A 25,389-nucleotide genomic window follows, 5' to 3' on the forward strand; every position below is an offset into this window, starting at 1 on the left:
AAGGAATCTAAACTGGGAAGAAAGAAATAAGACTATTACTGTTTGTGGATGTTGTGATATTACATATAGAAAGTTTTAAAGATGCCATCAGAAAACTATAGGGTGCATCAATGAATTTGAGAAAGTTGCAGGATGCAAAATTAATATAAAGAAATCTGTCACATTTCTATACACTAACAATGAGTTATAAGAATGAGAAGTTAGGAAAAAAAAAAAGAATGAGAAATTAGGAAGACAGTCCCATTTATAATCACATCAAATAGAAAAAATTTTAAAAAATACCTAGCAATGGATCTACCTAAGAAGGTAAAAGAGTTATTTCAGAAAACTATAAGATACTGATGAAAGAAATTGAAGACAACACAAATGGAAATATATATGATATTTATGAATTAGAAAAATTAATGTTACTAAAGTGACAATACTAGGCAGTCTACAGATTTAAAGCAATCCCTATCTAAGTATCATTGGTACTTTTAACCAAACTAGAACAAATAATTCTAAAATTTGTGTGGAAACACAGATGACCCCAGATAACCAAAAAATCTTAAGAAAAAGCAAAGTTGAAAGTATCATGTGCCTTGATTTCAAACTGTATTGAAAAGCTATAATAATCTAAACAGTGTGGTACTGGCACAAAAATAGACATATAGATAAATGGGACAGAATAGAGAGCCCAGAAATGATTCCACACACTTGTGATCAATTTATCTATGACATAAGAAGAATATAAGTGGGGAAAATCCTCTTCAATAAATGGTGTTGGGGAAACTGGACAACTACATGTAAGAAATAAAACTGGACTGCTTTCTCATACCATGCACAAAAATAAATTCAAGATGCATTAAAGACTTAAATATTAGACTTGAAGCCATCAAACTTCTAGAGAAAAATATGCTGTGTGGTTTTTGACATTGATCTTAGCAATATATTTTTGGATATGTGTCCTCAGGCAAGGGTAAGAAAAGGAAAAATAAACAATAGGAACTGCATCAAATTGAAAAGCTTTTGCTTAGCAAAGAAAACTATCAACAAAAAGAGAAGGCCACATATTGAATGGGAGAGGGTATTTGCAAAGGGTATACCCAATAAGTGGTTAATAACAAAATAATGAAAATAACTCATACAACTCAACATCAAAAAATGAGCAGGCTGATTTAAAAATAAGCAGAGAACCTGAATAGACGTTTTTCCAAAAAAGACATACGGATGACCAACAGACACGTGAAAAGATGCTTAACATCACTAATCATGGCTGTTATCCAAAAGACAACAGGTAACAAGTGTTGACAAGGATGAGGAGAAAAGGAAATACTCTTGCTCTGTTGGTGGGAATGTATTGTCACAGCCACTATGGGAAACAGTATGAAGCTTCTTCAAAAAATTAATAGTAGAACTACCTTAGGATCCAGTGGTTTCACTCTTGGTATTTATCTGGAGGAAATGAAGACACCAATTTGAAAAGTTATATGCACTCCTATGTTTTTTAAGCCTTATTTGCAGTAACCAAGATAAGGAAACAGCCTAAATGTCCATCAACAGATGGACAGTGGAAGATTGCTCAGCCATAAAAAGAAGTAAGATCTTGCCATTTGTGACAGTATGGATGAACCTAGAAGGGAATTATGATATGTGAAACAAGTGAGACAAAGAAAGGCAAATGCTGGATGATTTCACTTATATGTAAAATCTAAAAAGTAAAACAGATGAGCAAACACAACAAAACAGAAACAAAGTCATAGATACAGAAAAGAAACAAGTGGTTGTCAGAGGGGAGGAGAGTGTGGGAATGGGAGAAATAGGTGAGGGAGATTAAGAGATACAAACTTAGAATTAAAAAGTAAATGAGTCACAGGTGTAAAATGTACACTGTGGGGAGTATAGTTAGTAATTATATGACATCTTTGTATGGTGACAGATGGTAGCTTGACTTGGGTGGAAAGCATTTTAAAATGTAAAGAAACATGGAATCACTATAGTGTGCCCCAGGCACTACCATAGTTGTATATGTAAGTCAATTATACTTCAAAAAGAAGCAAATTAACAAACTCACGGAAAAAGAGATCCAATTTGTACTTACCAGAGGCAGGGAGTAGAGGAAGGGTAACTGGTTGACGGTAGTTAAAGGGTGCAGACTTTCAGCTATATGATAATATATGTTCAGCTATATGATAATATGTTCTAGGCACATACAACATGATTAACTTGATTAACAATGTTACATATTATATATTAAATATAAAAATTGTTAATAGAGTAAATCCTAAGATTTATCATCACAAGGAATAAGCTTTTTTTCCTCTTTATTTAATTTTGTATCTATTTGAGATGATGGGTATTCTCTAATTTAATGTAATAACCTTTTCATGATATACTAAAGTTAAATTATTATGCTGTACACCTTAAACTCATACAGTCCTGTATGACAGTTACAACTCAACAAAACTGGAAGAAAAAAATGTGTTTTTTTCACCTTATTTCTCTAGTGTAATAATAGCTGTAATATTGGTCGCTGAAAGTACAAGCCTCTGTTATTTATTTTTTTATTTTTTTTATTTTTTTATTTATTTTTATTATTATTATTTTTTTTTCCAGTGGGTTTTGTCATACATTGATATGAATCAGCCATGGATTTACATGTATTCCCAATCCCGATCCCCCCTCCCACCTCCCTCTCCACCCGATTCCTCTGGGTCTTCCCAGTGCACCAGGTCCGAGCACTTGTCTCATGCATCCCACCTGGGCTGGTGATCTGTTTCACCATAGATAGTATACATGCTGTTCTTTCGAAACATCCCACCCTCACCTTCTCCCACAGAGTTCAAAAGTCTGTTCTGTATTTCTGTGTCTCTTTTTCTGTTTTGCATATAGGGTTATCGTTATCACCTTTCTAAATTCCATATATATGTGTTAGTATGCTGTAATGTTCTTTATCTTTCTGGCTTACTTCACTCTGTATAAGGGGCTCCAGCTTCATCCATCTCATTAGGACTGGTTCAAATGAATTCTTTTTAATGGCTGAGTAATACTCCATGGTGTATATGTACCACAGCTTCCTTATCCATTCATCTGCTGATGGGCATCTAGGTTGCTTCCATGTCCTGGCTATTATAAACAGTGCTGTGATGAACATTGGGGTGCACGTGTCTCTTTCAGATCTGGTTTCCTCAGTGTGTATGCCCAGAAGTGGGATTGCTGGGTCATATGGCAGTTCTATTTCCAGTTTTTTAAGAAATCTCCACACTGTTCTCCATAGCGGCTGTACTAGTTTGCATTCCCACCAACAGTGTAAGAGGGTTCCCTTTTCTCCACACCCTCTCCAGCATTTATTGCTTGTAGACTTTTGGATAGCAGCCATCCTGACTGGCGTGTAATGGTACCTCATTGTAGTTTTGATTTGCATTTCTCTAATAATGAGTGATGTTGAGCATCTTTTCATGTGTTTGTTAGCCATCTGTATGTCTTCTTTGGAGAAATGTCTGTTTAGTTCTTTGGCCCATTTTTTGATTGGGTCATTTATTTTTCTGGAATTGAGCTGCAGGAGTTGCTTGTATATTTTTGAGATTAATCCTTTGTCTGTTTCTTCATTTGCTATTATTTTCTCCCAATCTGAGGGCTGTCTTTTCACCTTACTTATAGTTTCCTTTGTAGTGCAAAAGCTTTTAAGTTTCATTAGGTCCCATTTGTTTAGTTTTGCTTTTATTTCCAATATTCTGGGAGGTGGGTCATAGAGGATCTTGCTGTGATTTATGTCGGAGAGTGTTTTGCCTATGTTCTCCTCTAGGAGTTTTATAGTTTCTGGTCTTACATTTATATCTTTAATCCATTTTGAGTTTATTTTTGTGTATGGTGTTAGAAAGTGTTCTAGTTTCATTCTTTTACAAGTGGTTGACCAGTTTTCCCAGCACCACTTGTTAAAGAGGTTGTCTTTTTTCCATTGTATATCCTTGCCTCCTTTGTCAAAGATAAGGTGTCCATAGGTTCGTGGATTTATCTCTGGGCTTTCTATTCTGTTCCATTGATCTATATTTCTGTCTTTGTGCTAGTACCATACTGTCTTGATGACTGTGGCTTTGTAGTAGAGTCTGAAGTCAGGCAGGTTGATTCCTCCAGTTCCATTCTTCTTTCTCAAGATTACTTTGCAAGCCTCTGTTATTGATGGTGATCAGGACAATTGCAAAATATGGAATGAGCCAATCAGAGACTTGTGTGAAATGAATTTAGTGCTTTAATGGGAGTAAATACAATACAAATACCAAAGATGGCTATAAAAAACAGACAGAACAAGACAGGTTTTTTATGGTCTGTAAATGTAAAATTCGATCAAGCCCTACTTAATGAACATAGGCAGATACAATCCCTTCATATTTCCCATTCCTTCCCTTTGAAATCACTAAATCTACAAGGTATGAATTATCTAACCAAATTAACAGCCAATGGAATGTGGTGATGAAGCCTGTATCCCGCTAAAGTAGAAAGGCTAGACACAAGTAGCTTTGAGAAAAACATGAAAGACTGGCTGAGTAAATGAAAGTGTCAGTCCTGTAGGCCTTGTCTTTACTGTCTTTTATTTGGAGTCTAGATAAATACAATATTTGATGGGCATCTTAATTAATAACATTATTACAATTGATCAATATAACATGTGAGTTGTAATTTCATTGGTATTCCTTCCTCAGTATTATTTTTAGAGTTCCTTGGTTTTCTTCTATTCTGTGTCTGGATTCCCACTCTGTAAATTCACCAAGTTTAATGGCTTTCAAATATTATCTTCATACTAATCTTCTCTCTGTGACTCTAGACTTGTATACCTAAATATCTTTTTTGATATTTCCATTTGGGTATATATAAGAGATCTCAAATTCAATATGACTAAAGTTTAACACTTGACTTGCACCTGAAACTTGCTTTACTTACAGCCTTCTTTATCCTTCTTATTGATTTGGCCAAAATCCTTGTTGTCATCCTTGATTTATCCCTTTCTCTCTCACCCTTCATCAGTCCATCAGATCTCATTACATGTAACTTCAAATACATCATGAATATTTAGATGGCACCACCTCCAGTGCTACCACCCCAATCCTAATTGGATCACTCAATAAACTCTTACCCAACCGATCATCAGCCTTTGATGATCCTTTTAAAATACAAGCCAGGTTATGTCACCCCTTTGCTCAAAACTCTGCAGTGGCAACTGTTTTATAGAAAGTGAAGAATTACAGTAACTTACAAAGCCCTGCAGTGTTCAGCCTCCTCATTACTTCTCTGTCCCTTTATCACATATCACTACAGTATGACTGTAGTCATACTGTCTTCCTTGCTGTTCTTCAGAAGTACCAGGCATGCCTCTGAATTAAGGCTATTGCACTATTTCCTCTGCCTGGAAAGTTCTTCCTTCTCTTTTTCCCTCCTTCAAGTCTTTGCTTAAATATCACCTTCTCAGTGAGGCCTACCTGACCACTGTATTAAAATCACGACCCTAACACTTCTGATCTTACTCTTGTATTTTTTGTTGTTATTTATCACTTATTAAACAATTTGGGCTCCAAAATCACTGCAGATGGTGACTGCAGCTGTGAAATTAAAAGACACTTACTCCTTGGAAGGAAAGTTACGACCAACCTAGATAGCATATTAAAAATCAGAGACATTGCTTTGCCAACAAAGGTCCATCTGGTCAAGGCTATGGTTTTTCCAGTGGTCATGTATGGATGTGAGAGTTGGATTGTGAATAAAGCTGAGCACCAAAAAATTGATGCTTTTGAACTGTGGTGTTGGAGAAGACTCTTGAGAGCCCCTTGGACTGCAAGGAGATCCAACCAGTCCATCGTGAAGGAGATCAGTCCTGGGTGTTCATTGGAAGGACTGATGCTGAAGCTGAAACTCCAATACTTTGGCCACCTCATGCAAAGAGTTGACTCATTGGAAAAGACCCTGATGCTGGCAGGGATTGGGGGCAGGGGTAGAAAGGGACGACAGAGCATGAGATGGCTGGATGGCATCACCGAAGCAATGGGCATGAGTTTGAGCAAACTCTGGGATTTTGTGATGAACAGGGAGGCCTGGCGTGCTGCGATTCGTGGGGTAGCAAAGAGTCGGACACAACTGAGCGACTGAACTGAACTGAACTGAACTGAAACAATATAATTTACTTATTTAGAATGTTTGTTATTATACAGCACCCCTACTAGAGTTTCAGCTCCATGAAGCAGAGTTCTTTGCTTGCTGATGATTTTCAGTAGACTGTGATTGTGCTTGGGACATCATTGCATGGAGGGGGCATTGCTCTAGAGAGTTAGATTTGTCTGCCTAAATCTTCTCTTTGCCTCCTTATACAGAGTAAGTGAAAATAAGGGGGAAGAAGAAGTATATATATATATATAGCGATGGATTTATGTGTTATTGCATGGTTAAAGCACATAAAAATGTCCAAATATAAAGATTTTCTGTCATAATGTAGAAATAATAGAGTAATACTAGAATTTGAATAGTTTCTTACACATAAATTGCTGTCTTCATCAATAATTAAAATATATGTTGCTTGGTTTTAATAATATTTCAGTAAATATTCTTGCTGATAAAGGCTTTGTATTTTCCCTCCTTTTCTCACATATATATCCTCTCCACCGTCCATAGCAAGACACTGGTGTAGAAAAACCTTTATCATTCTGATTGTGTATTCTGTTTGATGGATTTGTCAAACCTTACAAGATCTCATTTACATCCACTTTAAAATGAAAGTGACTGTTAATTAGCATCTTTTCATTATTAAAATGGAACATATCTTTCAGGGATTTTCAACTTATAGTTTCAATTCTAGTTCTATGGTAAGGTGGTATAATTTCTTCATTTCGATTGTAAATTCTATACTTATTTGAGCAATATCTTTTCTGAAAAGTGACTGATACTACTATATGGCTAACATGATAATCCTTTTTTTCCCCTTTTTTTGCATTCTGTAGATTTACTGTTCCTTTTGTTCCATGTTCCTGGTTAGAATATTATTACTATCTATCAAGGGAGATTTACTAGTCCATAAATCACTTTGTCTTTGGGGCGTGTAAATATTTCTAATTTGATACTTGTGCTAACAGTGGGTAATTCAGTAATATACCACTTTAGGGAAAGACAAAGTAAAATATAGCATTTTTTTAAATCTAAAGTTTAAGGAGCAGGGCATCTTAAACCACCAGATACTATTTTGGTATAATCTATCACCTTTGTTAACATTTTATTGGATATAAATCATAACATATCAGGTTGCATAGTGACAATATGGTTCACCAAGCATTCTATTTTTATAACTTTATTTAAAACTGACATGTAACTTGCTGTACCTGAAACCCCAAGTGAGCCAGTTATTGGAGTGTAACAAAGTTTTGACGTCAGAGTAGCTATTTATTCCACTGGAAACCATTAGCAATGCATTACCCTTTGGCACTGCTGTTTTTTTTTTTTTTTTTCAGAAACATGGTTAAAATTTTATGACTGATTTTAACCAATTAGATTTCTTTCCCTCTTAGAATTTTAAAAACTTGCTTATAATACATAAATATATACATGGATGTGTGTGTATATAATATGCATATGATTTGTATTCCTAAGAGATATATCTTAATATGCTTGTATATGTGTATGTTTATACTAACACTGTACATATTAAACCTTTTAAAAGTTTCTTTTTGAAAACCAAGGATTATTGTTTTATTTTTCTTAATTTAATGACAGATTACTCTTTTATAGATGGGGATTAGTTGCATGTTATTATTGTTATTTATTGCAGTGGGTATAGATACTGCATAATTCTGCCATATTTACTGGCATTTTCACTATTGCTCTTATTTTAAGAGGACTCCTTAGCATTTCACTTGTTTAGAACTGTAGCGTGTTTAGAAGCAATGAGGGTGATACCATTTTGTACAAATGTAATATAATCAGTTGCAGACAGGTTTTCCTCCTGCTTAGCTTTACTGCTTTTTTTCCCCCAAAGGTACTAAAATATGCACAGTGCATCCATGCATGGAGTTAAAGTCCCCTGGCTTTTGAGCCAGCCAAGCACCAGCTTACATGCTGAGCTCTGTCAGTGCATTTCAAATTGGATCTGATGGGACCACCATTTGGAATTAAAAAGAGGAAAAAGATTTCAGTTTTTTATTTAATGACCTTGCTGCTCTTAAAACCCTGTATGAGACATTGCCAGAATTGTGTGTATGGAACAACTTACTTGTGTCAATTAAGGAGAAGCTTGATTTCATCTGAGAGAAAATTATTTTCTCAAACTCCTGCATCAGACCTCAAATGCAACAATTATTAGTAATATTATTTTTAATGTGATATCTACTTATGAATTCTCACATTTTTAAATTAAAGTGATTTACAATAGTTGATTTACAATAATTGTGTTAGTTTCACTTGTATAGCAAAGTGATTCAGTTATATGTAAATATATTTCAGATTATTTCCCATTATAGATTATTATATCAAATATAGTTCCCATTGTAAATCCTAGTTGCTTTTCTGTTTTATGTATATTAGTTTGTATCTGCTAATCCAGTATTGATTGTTTGTCCTTGGAAACTTCAAATGCTTATAAGTAAAGCTAGTAGGAGAGCTCCATGCTGGTAACCCTTTCAGCATTTTTCCAACTACATGTTTTTCTTCTGAAACCCACCAAGACTTTTTTGGGATGCAAAATGTATAAGATGAGTTCCAACTCCAAAAGTGGTGTATTTCTTACAAAGCACCATAGTATTGCCCCGTGGTTAAAAGTAGAAGCACTGGAAAAAGAGTAAAGAGGATGAGAATTTCAACCTGCCATTGCCTCTGACAGTGAACAGATTATTTCAAAATTCTGAGTTAGTTTCCTGACCTGTAAAATAGGTATAATAATAACTACCTCAGAGATTATTGTTTTTGTAAGAATTAAATAACAAACGTAAAGCCCTTAACTCAATGTCTGGCACATAATGATAAAAGTAAACAGTGGCGTATTGCCGGTCCTGTTCACACTGACCACACTGTTTGCTGAACCCAGAGTAGGCAAGGTTCTGGCTAACAGGCTGGAAGAAGACGCAAGGAGTCATAGGAACCGCATAGGAACATGTTTATTCTCTTCAGGCTGCCATGGCAGCCACAACACAGCCTGTCTCCTATCTGACGCAGTGGCTGTAGCAGCGGCCATGACATAACCATAGCGTAGCCATAACACAACCTCATATGACACAGCCGTGATGTCACTCTAGTGTAGCCCCGATGCAGCAGCAGCCAGAGCTGTAATTGTGAAGCTCACACGTGCGTACCACACAGAGTAGCCAGTGACCAAGCCGGTAACTCATGACGCGCATGCACAGAGCTATAAGTGATCTCAGCTGTTTCATAACCATGCAAAGTCATTGTTTACAGAACATGGGGCGAGAGGGCCTGACTGGCACCGTGTTGTTAATTTCCCCACAGGTAGCTATCATTTGTGCTATTGAACGTGGTAATTCTTATTGTCTCAGAGACAATACACCATGGTGCTTAATAGTACAGACTTTATAACTAGACTGCCTAGGTTAGAATTCCAGTCCTGCTACTTACTTACTACGTAACTATCAAGATGTTTCTTAACTCTGCTGCCTCAGTTTCCTTATCTAGTACAGTGGAAGAATATAATGGTACCTACCTCAGGTGTGTTTGAAGATTATACACCTTATACAAAGAGAGTGCTCAGAGCACTACCTGACACATAGTAAGGGTTCATTAGCGTTAGCTATTGTCTAGTCAAGGCTATGGTTTTTCCAGTGGTCAGGTATGGATGTTAGAGTTGGACTGTGAAGAAAGCTGAGCGCCGAAAAATTGATGCTTTTGAACTGTGGTGTTGGAGAAGACTCTTGAGAGTCCCTTGGACTTCAAGGAGATCCAACCAGTCCATCCTAAAGGAGATCAGTCCTGGGTGTTCACTGGAAGGACTGATGCTGAAGCTGAAACTCCAATACTTTGGCCACCTGATGCAAGAGCTGACTCATTGGAGAAGACCCTGATGCTGGGAAGGATTGAGGGCAGGAGGAGAAGGGGACGACAGAGGATGAGATGGCTGGATGGCATCACCAACTCGATGGACATGAGTTTGAGTAGACTCCAGGAGTTGGTGATGGACAGGGAGGCCTGGCGTGCTGTGATTCATAGGGTAGCAAAGAATCGGACATGACTGAGTGACTGAACTGACTGACTGACTGATTGTTATACAGAAATTGCTGAATATGGGCTTTCTGGTAATTGAGAGGTGTTTTAAGTCCAGCTGTACTTCCCTGGGCTATGTTTTTATCTGGGCTTTGCTGATGGCTCAGTTGGTAAAGAATTCATCTGCAGTGCAGGAGACACAGGAGACCTGGGTTTGATCTGTGGGTCAGGAAGATCCCATGGGGAGGAAATGGCAATCCGCTCCAGTATTCTTCCCTGGCAATCCCATGGACGTAGGAGCCTCCCAGGCTGCAGTCCAAAGGGTCACAAAGAGTTGGTCACAACTGAGCCACTAGGCAAAAGCACAGCTGTAGAAATGATTTACCCAGTGACACGTGGCGTCTCTGAGTGTCTGAACACCCAACTCAGCAGTCCTGAAAATGCCTTTCAGAAAATATTCGTTGTAAAACCAGTTTAAACACAAATGAAATAACCTAAGTAACTGACACCAAGATCTGAAAGAGTCCATTTCAGTACTTACTGCCCAAATATGTTGTTTCAGATTTTATTGTTGCACTTTTTAAAGTTGAGATATATAGTTCTTTCAGGAAACCTTGTTGTGCTGGTTTGAAGCTAACCTGGTTAATTCTGATTCAAGAGTGATATTTGGATAGTTCTTGTTCTCAAGGGCACATAAATTCCATCAGGTAGATAATTTCAATCTGATAATACCTGCCAGTGACCTAACTACCCACATTGGTGACACAGATGCTAGATCTGTATAATTCATTTCTTTACTGCTTCCTCCCCTTCAAGGGTGGATGCTAAAACTAGAGCAATGAATAGACTTTCTCTTGGCATGCCATTTCACCATTAAAAAAAAAAATGTGTACATAGCTTCAGAATTACTGTATTAAGAAGTTGTTGAATCAGTTTCATCAGAGATGTGCAAACGGATGCCCTGAATCAACCTCTCAAAGCTATCTATAGTAATACTTTGACATCTTCTTGGTCTTGGAACTAACTGACCTAAGTTTAATTATTAGCTTTACCACTACTAGCTATATATAACCTTGAGCAATTCACTCATTGTCAAATATTTATTGAGTACCCATTCTGCTCCCTATTGCTGTGCTAGATTATTTTATAGAAAGGCATGCAAGAAAAATATTCTCTAATCTCACATTTCAATGATTATAACTAAGGAACAAAGTGTTTACATTGTATAATTTATAGAATTGCAGTGAAGGTCAGTGCATGATTATCTGTGTTAAAATATCTGTAAATCATAAAGTTGTATACTGTTATGACTCTGAGAATAGGAACCTCTAGTATCTAACATAGTATCTGATGTGTAGAAGTATTTAGAAAATATCTGTAGCAGCTGATTTCCTTAAAAATCTCAAAAGTATCTATCTGTGCAGAAAGAATATTTTAAAATTTAAACTTAAAAATATAGATGACATTCTTTTACTTCGATTTTCTAACTGAATTCCACATATACTGAGAATTATATCAAACCATCTGTGTGGAATTAACTAAAATAAAAAGTAGTGTTATTATTGTTTAGTTGCTGAGTTGTGTCCAACTTTTTGTGACCCCATGATCTTAAAGTAATTTTTATGTTTGCAGTGTTATCAGCAGACTCTACTTTCTGCAATGTAATGTAGGGTGTGAATTAAAAAATACAAAATTGGTTAAATCTATTATTGCCTACAACTGGTAATATTTTTATGTACCTAGAGCCACAGCCTCCAGATTTTAGAATAATTTATATGTCATATAGAAATCATAAATTTCAGGTTTGGGCCTAATCACCCAATCCTTTTTTGCAAAATAATGCCACTCAAGATATACATAAACTAAATATATGCTTGATTTGGGAGATTATCTCTTGCTAATGTATACTTGACTATTCTTTTAAAATGAGAAATGATACACAGTAGTCACAGAAATAAGATTAAGGAACTGAAAAGTACAGAAAAGGCTGTTCAGAAAGAGGTCATTGGAACATAGTATGGCTAAAAAGTTTGCTTGTGACACATATTCAGCTAATTAATTTACATTTACAGAGGGAATGCATTTGTCTCACTCCCTCATTGAATTTTAAAAAGCAGTGAAAATTCACTAAAATCTCACTGTCAACTTTTAAGTTTTAATGATTTTTTTTCAAGAGGTCAGAAAGGTCATATTTTCTTTTCTTTAACCATTAGTTTTTTGCCATAATCTTATTATGTAATAACACACTGAGTTTTGAAACACCAATAGGAGAAAGGTTTACAGGCTTTCTTTTCTTTCTTTGGATGCATCATTTTAACATGCTAGTAGTCAGAAGTGTTTGTTGCCAGTGAGTATTCAAGATCACACGAAAACATGGTTATGTCTCCCTAGAGCAACAATTTGACTTGTTAAATTAAACATTGTTTTATAACTAAGCATTAATTTGATATTAAAATGAATATGGATACAGAGTTGATTAAAGATGTACATTAATTTAGAAGTTCAAGCACCAGACTGAATTTTTAGCTGCTATCTTCATTTGAAAAGTACTACTGACTTCCATTATACATTTTTCCTTCATTTTAAAATACTTGGTTTCATTTAGTGATTTTTTAATTTATTTAAACTGAATTTACAATGCCCTTTTAAATGCTACCCATCAAAAGAGAATAGAGTAGGACCTGGTAATTTTAGACTTACACACTAGAGTTAGGACTAACTGATGCATAAGGACAGCTTAGTGCCCCCACAGGACTTCCTCTGTCGGTTACCTTATTGCTCATCCCCAGTAAGTGGGATTGCTTTTTTCTCTCTGGAATGGGGCTACACACGCACTTAATTCCCAAGCCTCAGAATTCCTAGCAGCTGTCACCCTTTACCTTATATGGCAACTATTATCCTTTACCATAACAGTAAGCATTTTTCTTACTCATTTACATAATGGTTGTTATGTATACTCAATGTATAAAAGCTGTCATGAGCCTCAAGAATTTGTCATTCCCCTGATATGATAGACATGCCTAAACTCTTTCCTTTTTGGCCATATCTAGCCATTGCTCCTTAAAGATGCCTTGAATGAGAACCCTTCAGGAAAATCCCCAAGATATAGTATGTTTGTCTTAATGTTGGTTGTTTTTTTATAGGGTGAAAGTAAAACATCCATAATTTGTAAATACACTTCAGATGATAGAGATATTCATCCTTAATTAGAGACCATTAGACTGAATCATTCAGACCTGGGTTCAAGCAGTCATCCAAACACCTTCCATCATCAATGCCAAGCATTCAAAACTATTGTTTAAGTCGTGAGAGAACTTCCTGAATAACTGATAGAATCAATGGGATATTTTGGCAGTGTATATACATGGTGATTTTTTAAAGGTTGAATTCATTAGAACTACTTCAGACCACGTAAGTCTTAGAAAATGATGCCCCAAAGAGATGGACATTTCTTATTCCAATTACCACATTAATCTTTATAGAAAGTTTGATAAGAAAGTAGTATGAAGGGAATGGGGTTATCTAGCATAAAGAGTCAGCAATATTAGAAATCATAGAAGGAGCAGTTTAAAGGTCATTTTACAAATACTGTCTGATAATTATTATGCAGAGAAAACCAAGGCTGTGCATAAAGTCTCTACATATGAAATAAAATGCATTTTTTTCTGGAACTTTTAAAAGTGTTCCAGAAGGGAAGAAAGGATACTCCAGGAAGGAATTTTGTTTAAATAGTATTGTAATACTATCCTTCAAAGTAAAGCAGTTCAAAGTTCTCTTCCTTATTGAATGTGTTAAATTTAGCTTTAACTGAATTCCCTGGCTTTGATTGGAATGAATTGTGAATTTTATTTCCTTTGTTAATAGAATATGCTAGCATTTTTTCCTTTGAGTTTATTCAGGTTCTTCCATGATAATGTAGGTCACAAGATAATCATGAACAAAAACTTCAAAGTTCTTCCATGATAATGTAGGTGGCAAGATATTATGAACAAAACCTTAAAATACACCATTGTAGGTTGATTGTGGTTATAAGGTAGTTCCATAAAGATCTCATGACTCTTAAAAATGTGAAGAATAAATGTTTGAAACTTGTGCCTTATGACAAGTATATTGAGTTACATTTACAGGATTCACACTGAATAACTGTCCCTGTGAGACCTGTGTCAGTTTACTATGTGTACTCTTCTTTAGCAAAGTATGGTGGAAAAAAAAAAAGTTATTACCAGGTTCTCATCTTTGATGCCTTTAAAAAAGATTAATGCCTTTAAATCATCACCACTTTCATCATCAAAAAGACTTTCATTGAACTCTTACAATCTTTTAGGTACTGTAGATACCAAAAACCATATAACATGGTCTATATGACCTGTAATAGGTTTAGGTTCTTGTTGCAGAGGCAGCATGAGAAAAGATAAATAACATTGCAAAGTAGCATGTACTCCGTGCCAAATGAATCATAAGTAAACTTTATTGCAGTCTAGAAGAAGAAATTTTCACAATCATTGAAACAGTATAGTCTTTGATGAGAGAGAGAATGAGGGGATAGGGCTGGGCTGGGGTATTCAAGCACAGACAGTGTAGGTATTTTTTATGTGAGAATTACATGGAATCAAGGATTCAATCTTTGAATATCATTAAAAAGAGTAAAGTGAGATGCTAAGAAAATTAAGCAAGGAAGCAGTTCTTACCAAAAACATTTTCTTACTAGAATTCTTACTTGTTCATTTTCCAATGTCTTTTATAATATAAAATAAAGGAAACATCCCTATGAGGGGCCCAAATGTAATGAAACTTTCTCTAGACCATGTATTTGGGAAAATTGCATTTTTATTTGGTATTTCTTTTAATATTAGATATCTATTTCCCAATTAGATTGGCCTGAAACTAAGACTAGAAGAATTCTTCCTTTTTAAAATACTGCTATATATTCATTTAGTAAACTTTTACTAAATCCCTGCCATTTTAAGACAATTGCAGAAGTTATTTCTCCAGCCCTGACCTCTTTACTTAGCTACAGTTCTATTGCATGCTCAACTGCTTCATGGATCTTGCCAACTGGATGTCAACCTAGTGATATCATCCCTTATGTTTGTGGCTGGATTTGATATGTTCATATTTTATTAATTTGGGTTTTTGTGGGGGGCTTCTTGCCCATGAGAAAGATTGGCCTTTAGTTTTTCTCTTTTTTAAAATGTAGTAGTAGTGTTAGTCACTCAGTCATGTCCAGCTCTTTGCGACCCCATGGACTGTAGCCAGGCTCCTCTGTCCATGGAATTTTCGAGGCAAGAATACTGGAGTGGATTGCCATTCCCTTCTCCAGAGGCTCTTCCCGACCCAGGGATCGAACCCAGGTCTTCTGCATTACAGGCAGATTCTTTACCATCTGAGCTACAGATTTAAATATAAAACTTACTTAATTTCATAGCAGGATTGTGCTGGCTTTGTGAATGTCTCTTTTCCTGTTCTCTGGAAGCTATTATATAAAACTGATACTACTTTAAATGTTTGGAAGAATTCATGAAGCCATTTATGCTTGTTGTCTTCTCTGTGAAACGTCTTATAATTGCAGATTTAGTTTCTTAATGGATTTAGGACTGTTTATATTTTACATTTCTTCATAGGACAGTTTTAGTAAGTTATGAGTTTTCTGAGAATTTTTTTCATTTGATCTGAATTTCAAATTTTTCAGCATAAAGCTCTCAATAATTTCCTATAGTATTTTTAATGCCTGTAGGATCCATGATGTTGTGTTCTTTTTTTAGTCCTCATGTTAGTACTTTGTTCATTCTTCTTGATTATCCTTATAAGGGATTAAACAGTTTTCTTAGTATTTTCAAAGAACAAATTTTTGATGTTTCTTTAATTCTTTCTATTGTTCTATTTCTGTATTTTTTAGCTCTTATATTTATAATTTTCTGCCCTTTTTTAGGAGTTTAATTTACTGTTGTCTTTATTATTATTATTGAAATATAATTGATTTACAATATTTTGTTAGTTTCAGGTGTAGCGCATAATGATGTGATTTTTTTGGTTTTGATTTTGTTTTTTGCAGATTATATTCCATTAGAGGCTATTACAAGATATTGGGCATACTTTTGCTGTGCTATACAGTAAATCCTTATTGTTTATTTTATGTATAGTAATTTCTGTTAATCCCATACTCCTTATTTGTTGCTCCCCTTCTCCCTCTCTTCTTTGGTAACCACGAGTTTATTTTCCATGTCTGTAAATCTGTGTTTGTTTTGTATATACATTTATTTGTATTATTTTCTCACATATAAGTGATACTATAGAGTGTTTGTCTTTCTCCATTTGACTTATTTATAATATCCTCTAGGTTCATCCATGTTGCCGCAAATGGCAATATTTCATTCTTTTTATGGCTAACATTCTATTGCATGTATATATATATACACACACACACACACACACACACATATATTTATGGGTAGCTGGAATGGCTACCTACTCTAGCATTCCTGCCTAGCAAATTTCATGGACAGAGGAGCCTGGTGGGCTACGTACAGTCCGTGGGGTCACAAGGAGTCAAACACAACTGAGTGACTAACTGTTTCACTTTTATATATATAGATATATATATATATATATACACACACACACCACATCTTCTTAAGTCAATTGTCTGTTGTTGGGTACTTGGATTGCTTCTATGTCTGACTGCATGTATCTTTTCAAATTAGTTTTTGTTTTCTCTGGATATATACCCAAGAGTGAAATTGCTGGATCATATGGTACTTCTATTTTTTGTTTTTTAAAGAAGCTACATAGTGTTTTCCATAGTGGCTACACTAATTTATATTCCCACCAACAGAAAAGGAGTGTTTCCTTTTCTCCACATCCTCTCCAGCGTTTATTATTTGTAGACTTTTTGATAATAGCATTCTGACCAGTGTGAGGTGATACCTCATTACAGTTTTGATTTGCATTTCTCTAATAATTAGTGATGTTGAACATCTTTAATTTTATGTGCCTGTGAGCTATCTTTATGTCTTCTTTGGAGAAATGTCTGTTTAGGTCTTCTGCCCATTTTTTGTTTGGGTTCTTTGTTTGTCTGATATTGAGTTTTATGAGCTCTTTGTACATTTTGGGTATTAACCTCTTGTCAGTCACTTCATGTGCAAATTATTTTTTATCCCTTCCATAGATTATTGATGTTGTCTTTAAATTTCTAAAAAATGGATGCTTAGATCATTGATTCTCATTTGATTTTATGTACATTTAATTATGTGAATTTTTCTCAATAAGGGTTTTAGAAGCATTCCACAAGTTTTGATGTGTTGCATTTTCATTAAGTGGTAAGTTTTGTTGTACTTTTTAAGTATTGTTTAGTTTAAAATATTTATTAATTTCCTTTATTTTCTGGATTATTTAGAAGCCTATTACTTAATTTCCAAATATTTGAGGACTTTCTAGTTATTTTTCTGTTACTGATTTTCACTTAAATTTCACTGTATTTAGAAAATACACCCTATATGATATCAGCCCTTTGAAATGTGATGAAACTAGTCTGATAGCCCCAGCAGATAGTCTTTTTTTTACATATTAAATGTCTTTTAAAATATATACATTGGGTGAAGTGTGGAGTTTTTTGTGTCAATTACATCAAACTTGATAATTAAATATTTCACATTTTTTGTATGTTCTTCTGCTTAGTCAACATTTACTAAGAATGATATTTTTATCTCCACTATTATGGTTATATATTTATCCATCTGCTTTTAGTTCTATCAATTTTGCTTTATATTTTAAAATTTTATTTTTTTTTCTTTTTTTCCCCATTTATTTTTATTAGTTGGAGGCTAATTACTTTACAATATTGTAGTGGTTTTTGCCATACATTGACATGAATCAGCCATGGATTTACATGTGTTCCCCATCCCGATCCCCCCTCCCACCTCCCTCTCCACCCGATTAAAGTTTTATTATTAGAGATATAAAGTTTTGTAATTCACATGCCAGTTGGCAGATTTGACCCTTTTATCATGATAAAATATCTCTTTTTACTTCTAGTAATATTTCTGTCTACTGTATCTGATACTGTATTATCTTTCTTTTGTGTAATGTTTGCACAGCACTTTTTCCATCTTCTTATTTTTGACTTCTCTGTGTCCTAAGAGTTATTTTTTATAAATAGCGTATCATGGATTTTGAAAATCTTTTTATAATTAGAGTATTTAGTTCAAAAATATTTATTATAATTACTGGCATATTTGGGTTTGGATCTGTCTACTGTCTTCTTGCTAGTTTTTTAATGTGTCAACTTGTTCTTTTTTCCTTTTTCTCTTCTTTATTGCCACCTTTCTTGTTATTTATTTTTTGTTACCTTGTTATCTATCTGTTCTATCTGCTCATTCCTGATACATTATTTTACAATACTTTTTAAGATTACCCTAGAGATCACAACATGCATAATTGCTTTATGAACATCTAATATAGATTAGTACTTTAGCCTCTTTCTGGACTTAGGAATTTCAAGGATTTATAACATATAACTATGTAATGTCTTTTGTGCCACTATTGTATATTTTAACTCTACATATATATACTGAACCTATAAGAAATTATTTTTATATAATCATTATTCCTCTGGATTTACCCATATATTTACACATTTCACTGCTCTTTCTTCCATCATGATTTGCCTTCTTTGACAATATATTCCTCGTACTTGAAGAAAGCCATTTTGTAGTTGTCTTTTTGCATGGGTCTCCTGTTGGTGAATATCTCAAAATATCTTTGTATTTTCAGTTTTGCAGGCAACTTGTCAGTTATTTTTGTCTTCTGGGTTTATTTTGGTTCTGACTCTTGCTCCTGTGAATCTAATTTCTTTTTTTTTTTTTTTTCCTTCTGGCTGCTCTTAATATTTACTTTCCTTTTGTCATCACAAATTTTACTATTATGACCTCAGGATGTTTTGTTTGTATCCTCTTTGAAGTTTATTGTTATTTTTTAATATATAGTCTTCAAATGTTGAATCATTTTTTAAAACTCTTGGCTACTATATCTTTAAATATTGCTTTTACTTGATTTTCTGTCTCCTCTTTCTTTGGAATTCCAGTTATACATATGTTAGATCTCCTTACCATGTTACATGTCTCTTATGCTTTGTTCTGTATTTTCAAATTATTTACTGTGCCTTGAAGTCTTAATACTTTCTACTAAACTATCCTCCCATGTCACTAATCCTTTCTTGAGCTATTTCTAAGCTGCTCTTAAACCTATCCATTGAATTTTTAATTTCAATTATTATATTTTCCATTTTTCATTTTGATCTAATTTTCATCTTGCTATTTTCTGTAGAGTCATTTTAAGGCTGATATTACCTAATTTGTCCTCTATGTCTCATGAACATGTTAATCAATATTTTAAAGCCCATTCCAGTAATTCTATTCTGTATCCTGTTTATCTATTTCTGCTATCTACTGTTTAGGGTGGGTTTATCCAGTTATTTTTTATTTGATTCCACATGTTTTTAAGAGGGCTTCCCAGGTGGCACTAGTGGTTAAAAAAAAAAAAAAAAAAACACACCTGCAAATGCAGGAGATGCAAGAGATGCAGGTTCAATTCCTGGGTCAGGAAGATCCCCTGGAGGAGGAAATGGCAATGCTCTTCAGGTTGTTTTTAAGAAGTCTTGGAGTTATTTTGAAAGCCTGAAAGATAGTTTCCTCCAGATACCTACTATTGCTTCTATCAGGCAGTTCATCAAAGAACATAACACCCTAGTGCAACTTGAATTGAACTGATTGGAAATTGGATTTCTGTCTTTATGTAATCTATTTTTGGTCTACTCTTCCACTAGCTTTAGACCTTTTGTGTCCCAACTGAAATTCTGGGACTCTGCTCTGGTCACATCCATTAAATGGATTCTAAATTCAATCTTTGTCCCTCATCCTATGAGGATGCTCAGAGTTCTGTTTCTTAGTCTCTCAGCTTCCACTTGCAAACAAAGGCTTTGATGGGGGAAAACCACTCCAGTGTTGGGTTCACTTGTTTACACTTCTCTTTTCTCTACTCAGATCTCAGCTATGTTCATAGCTTTCTGATCCATTCAAACAACTACTTTTAATTAGCTTATTCAGCTTTTCTAGGGTTTTTTCATTGGGATGATTGGTCTGATCAGGCTGAACTGCTGCAGACAGAAATACAAGTCATTGAATATATTGATTTTGATTATCCCCTGGAACATATGCTCTGTAGTCATTGGAATGTTATATTTTATTTATTTGTATTGCAAGTGTCTAAATCAGTGTCTGACCTTTATTAGCTTCCCAGTAAGTATTCATTTGTTGTTTGTTCTTGTAGCTGAGTATTGGATAGTTTAATTTCTGGACTAACTGTGTCTGCAATTCATAGTAGCCTTCCAATTATCTGTTATATGTTAGCAAGTGGAAAAGTAATCCAGCCTGTTATTCCAGAACAGATGAAAATTATTCCACTGAATACATTTTGAAATGGTTACAGAAAGATAGAAATATAATTGCATTTCATCCTTTCTAAAACATATTTTCTTTAAGTGAATATATGAGTTGTCAATGACCAAATCAATTTTTAGCAAGTATTTCCTGAAGGGAAAGACAATAATCAGTAAAGATAATGCTGTCAAAGATTTTGAGCGGATTACATGGAACAAAAATAATGTCTTTTCATTCCATCTCTACAGTGTATAGAAATATTCTTTCAGCAAGAGTATCTTTTAATAGTACTTAAAAAGTGATCGCAATTAATATGAAAATCAAAATATCTTGGACCCTTATGTGGTATGGTAAGCATTAACATATCAAAAAGTGAACGGTTCTCAAACTATAACAGGAGTGTGGTGAAATGGAAGAAGAAATACAGCCCAGTAGCAGCACATGGCCAGCTTAGCAGCAGCAGCAGCACATAGAAGAGATTGGAGAATTCTTTATAGTCAGTATGGCCCTGGATTTGGTGTGCTTGGAGCAAATCCTTGCCATTGCTCCCAGCTTTCAGTTGGCACCACAGCGACCAAATCATGAAAAGAATTTCTAAGGGATGAAAAGCAGCCTGGAGCAGAGGGAGAGGTAACGTTTATTGAGGTCCTCCCTTTGCATAGGCCTCTTAGTGGGTGTTCTCATGTACACTGATTAACATACACTTCACAAAAGCTTTGTGAATTTGGAATTGCTCTGTGTCTAAATGGTACAAATGAAGAATCTGAGTTGTTAAGGAATAAATTATTAAAAAGTTAATGATCTGATTCAGTCTGACTCCACAACTTACTGAGATACTGCTACCATACCAGGCTGCTTCTACAGGGAGAACCTTAAAACACCACGAGACATATGGAACTAAAACTGAGGGATATTAAATAACTTGTCCAATACCACAGGGTTAATAAGTTTCATAAGCCCATTACACAATGAACATCAGAACTAAGATTTAAATGTTAAGTCTTATGATGCAGTTTCCCCTCTCTACTCTCTCACTGTTGTTTTAAGAAGACATAAACCATCTCCACAATGATTTATATACACTTGTGTCTATGCCTTTCTATATTGTGTGCTCTTGTTCATTTGTATGTTCCTATATCCAGTACTGTGAGCCCAGATAGCTCAGTCGGTAGAGCATCAGACTTTTAATCTGAGGGTCCAGGGTTCAAGTCCCTGTTCGGGCACAGCTTTGACTTTGGGCTTCCCTGGTGGCTCAGAGGTTAAAGCATCTGCCTCCAATGCGGGAGACCCTGGGTTCGATCCCTGGGTTGGGAAGTTCCCCTGGAGAAGGAAATGGTAACCCACTCCAGTATTCTTACCTGGAGAAGCCTATGGACGGAGGAGCCTGGCAGGCTACAGTCCACAGGGTCGCAAAGAGTCAGACTGAGCGACTTCACTTTCACTTTCAACTTCACTTTTATATCCAGTACCTGGTAGATAATCCTTATTCAGCAAGTATTTGTTGAGTGCTGAATCTGCTGACCTATAGCTATGAAGAGATGGCAAACATTAAAATTAACTAAAGTATTTTAATTTATGAGATGGATGAAACTGGAGCCCATTATACAGAGTGAAGTAAGCCAGAAAGATAAAGAACATTACAGCATACTAACACATATATATGGAATTTAGAAAGATGGTAACGACAACCCTATATGCAAAACAGAAAAAGAGACACAGAAGTACAGAACAGACTTTTGAACTCTGTGGGAGAAGGTGAGGGTGGGATGTTGCGAAAGAACAGCATGTATATTATCTATGGTGAAAGAGGTCACCAGCCCAGGTGGGATGCATGAGACAAGTGCTCGAGCCTGGTGCACTGGGAAGACCCAGAGGAATTGGGTGGAGAGGGAGGTGGGAAGGGGGATCGGGATGGGGAATACGTGTAAATCTATTGCTGAGTCATGTCAATGTATGACAAAACCCACTGAAAAAATAAATAAATAAATTAATTAATTAATTTAAAAAAAATAAAAAAATCAGACAGACTAGGCAGATTTATGGGCCATGACAAGGTTAAAATGGTGAAGAATTTGAGATCTGAAATGGCACTAAATTGAAGCTTGAGAGGTTACAGTGTGATGGTTAAGAACATGACTCTTGAGCCAGACTGGACTGAATTTACACTCTAATTCCACCATTTACTAGCTATTTGGCTTGGGTTACTGGCTTCATTGTCTCTGCTCTTGTTTCTTCATCTGTAAAGTGTGTGTTATAATGCACCTAGCTCATAGGGTTATCATAAGGATGAAATGATTTAATAAGTATAAAGCAGTTAGCCCAGGGTCTAGTACATGGAAGGCATTCCACAAATGTTTGCTTTTACCATTGCCCAAATAGGAACGATACTTTTATCCACCAGTTTAGCTCCCTCCAAATTCCTTGCTTGAGGGTTGCCTAATGAAGTGATAAAAGCAGCCAAGGGCCCTGCTCTTTGCCTACAGACCAATAAAAGTTAACGACTGGAAAACAAGTAGCGCACTGGGATTTCATGGGTTAATGCTGATACTAATGTTAGAAGGGCTTGGATCTACCATAATCAAACCATCACCACCACCACCACCACCACCACCCCCCAAAAAAAGAAAACAAGTTGTATTTTACTCTTATCTTATATCAGTTATCACCTGGGTATGCCCTCCAAATGCACACACAAAATGAATGATTAAAGTATATGATGAAGTGAACCCTGAAATGAATTTTAAGTATATGGGTGCTATTCTTGGCATCTTCTTAAGAAATGTTTGTTTGTTTTCTTCCCTTCTTTACATTGTTCTGCTTGTGGATCTGCTCTATATGAACAGAGTTCTCTGCATATTCCTCTGCTAGCTTACTGTACTCTCAGATTTCACCACAGGGCTTCTAATAATGGACTGATGATGGCCTAAGTATGCAACATAGGTGACTTAACATTAAGTTGCCTTTGTTGCTGATCCTGACTTGATGCCTCAGTTTTAGTGACTGAACCAGTTCTAATAAATTACATTGCTAACTATTCTTTCAAGCCTGAATCTCTTTCCATATCTGTGTCTAAGATCTCAGTTCCTTCACAGGTAAATGATTTGTTCTTTTAGAAAAATTCTAGATCCACTTTTATAATGTGTGGGATAATCTATCCTTGGCTTCCTAGGTGGCTCATTGGTAAAGAATCTGCTTGACAACAGGAGATGCAAGTTTGATCCCTGGATTGGGAAGATACCCTGGAGATGGAAATGACAACCCACTCCAGTATTCTTGCCTGGGAAATCCCATGGACAGAGGAGCCTGGCAAGCTATAGTCTATGGGGTCACAAAAGAGTTGGGCACAACTTAGCTACTAAGCAACAACACAAGAAATCTATCCTTAACTCCTATCATTAGACTATGCAATTAGAGGAATGATGAAGTTCCATGTTCAATTCTAAATATAATACAGAATGTGTAGTAGCTACTCTTATATCACCAGCCTCAGTATGTACTAGAGTCCTTTATAATAAGACGGACCCAGAGTGGTAATCTAGGTACAAATAACTTGCCAGAGTCAAGATTGCCAATACTTATCATAGTCAAAGCCTCAAAAATGGCTTCCAGCAACCAGGGTATTATTGATGTGCTATTGCTAAGTGCCTTTATTTTCTTGGGGTTGGGTTGTAGAATCATTCTCATGTAACAGGTGCTTTGAGTTACAAGCAACATTGTATTTACATCCTAGGGATCCTAAGGTAATGACAGATGATGAAAATGACTTAAACAAATTCTGTATTTGTAGTTATGGCTAAATGTACTGGTTTCGCTCTGCTTTTGTGAATATTGTGATCCTTGTAAAATACATATGCAGAAATACTAAGAACACAAAATTTGAATAGAAGAAGAAAAGGGAGGAAAGGAAGGAAGAGAGAAGACCTGAGGCAGGTAGAGAGGGAGAAAGGAAAGAAAAAAGAGAAGAAAGTAAAAAGTGAGCATGTAATTGCTTATCCAGGAAAATTAACCTCAATATTGTTGCATGTGCGAAGTAATGCCCCAGTGTCTGAAGTTAAGATTAAGTTTTCAACAGTTGGTTGGTAAACTTTTAGATGATTTCTTCACTCTGAGAATAATCCCAACTCTAGAAAAATAAGTGACTGAGCATCAGAAAACTGCCTTAAACACATGATTTCCTTTGTGGTGTTGCCTCATGGTACATTATCTCCCCACATGATATGTTTATAGTTTTATATGATTATGGTGAGAATTACATTTTTCTTACTCTTTGTCAAGCCTAAAATTATCAGAATGTTAGTGCTAACTTATGCTTGAGGGCATCCAAGAATGCAAACATCTTCTATAAGATGTTATTTTTCTTTTAGAAATATATTAGCTAGGGCTGTAGTTTAGCCTACTTTGCCAACAAAGGTCCGTATAGTCAAAGCTATGGTTTTTCCAGTAGTCATGTTTGGATGTGAGATTTGGACCATAAAGAAGGCTGAGCGCTGAAAAATTGATGCTTTTGAACTGTGGTGTTGGAACAGACTCTTGAGAGTCCCTTGGACTACAAGGAGATCAAACCAATCAGTCCTAAAGGAAATCAATCCTGAATATTCATTGGAAGAACTGATCCTGAAGCTGAAGCTCCAATAGTTTGGCCACCTGATGGAAAGAACTGACTCATTTGAAAAGCCCCTCATGCTGGGAAAGATTGAAGGCAGGAGGAAAAGGGGATGACAGAGGATGAGATGGTTGGATGGCATCACCGATTCAATGGACATGAGTTTGGGCAAGCTCTGGGAGATGGTGAAGT

The 25,389-nt window shown here is 35.5% G+C and overlaps 1 protein-coding gene and 1 non-coding gene across 8 annotated transcripts in view; both read left to right on the forward strand.

The window, feature by feature from the left end:
- The window catches only part of METTL15 (methyltransferase 15, mitochondrial 12S rRNA N4-cytidine), a 366,840-nt gene that overhangs the window by 132,768 nt on the left and 208,683 nt on the right, over positions 1–25,389 (forward strand). The window lies entirely within an intron of this gene.
- Positions 21,745–21,817, forward strand: TRNAK-UUU (transfer RNA lysine (anticodon UUU)). Its single transcript has one exon. It is a non-coding gene; the product is annotated as a tRNA-Lys (tRNA).

Source organism: Dama dama, chromosome 1, assembly GCF_033118175.1.
Source record: "Dama dama isolate Ldn47 chromosome 1, ASM3311817v1, whole genome shotgun sequence".
In the NCBI taxonomy this organism is placed as follows: domain Eukaryota; kingdom Metazoa; phylum Chordata; class Mammalia; order Artiodactyla; family Cervidae; genus Dama; species Dama dama.